The sequence below is a fragment of the Palaemon carinicauda genome, chromosome 18 (genome assembly GCF_036898095.1).
Source record: "Palaemon carinicauda isolate YSFRI2023 chromosome 18, ASM3689809v2, whole genome shotgun sequence".
Classification (NCBI taxonomy): Eukaryota; Metazoa; Arthropoda; class Malacostraca; order Decapoda; family Palaemonidae; genus Palaemon; species Palaemon carinicauda.
This window is the reverse complement of record NC_090742.1, coordinates 103,591,200-103,591,848: the sequence shown is the minus strand read 5'-3', so window position 1 is coordinate 103,591,848 and position 649 is coordinate 103,591,200.

Here is a 649-nt window from a genome sequence, read left to right as displayed (position 1 = left end):
TTTCCATTGCAAAAGGATCACCAGTATTCAATGTCGTTCACAACGCAATAGTCCACCTATTCGCTTGCGTCAGTAATTTTTAAATGTTACCGGTCTGTTGCAATTTTTTTTATTTACCATAACTTACACGACTGAAACGCAGTAGTTACCACTGACTGGTTTCTCAATGAGATATCTGGACTCAAGGTTACAAATACTGTACTAGGTGTTTGTAAAATGAACCTTTAATTTCCTTAGAACACAATCTTTTTGGAGTTGTTAACATTAGTTCCAGTGTCTTAGCTTGATTGACTGATTGATTAATTGATTTGGGGATTTCCGGTATCCTGACATCGAAAGTTAATGACACCGATATCATCTGTTATAAATAAACTATAAAAAGAAATTCAATGTAAAAATAAATAAGCAAGCAGATCAGTATAATTCAAATAGCTTTCAGAAGGCCTACTTCTGAAATAAATCGTAAAAGTGCGCTAGTAAAGTACAACACATCCTGTCCAAGAATTTTGGTATTATCATTTCAATTATTACTAGCTAAGTTACAACCCTAGTTGGTAAAGTAATATGCTATAGGCCTAATGGCTCCAACAAGAGAAAATAGCTCAAGGAGAAAGGGAATAAAGAAATAAACTACAAGAGAAGTAATAAA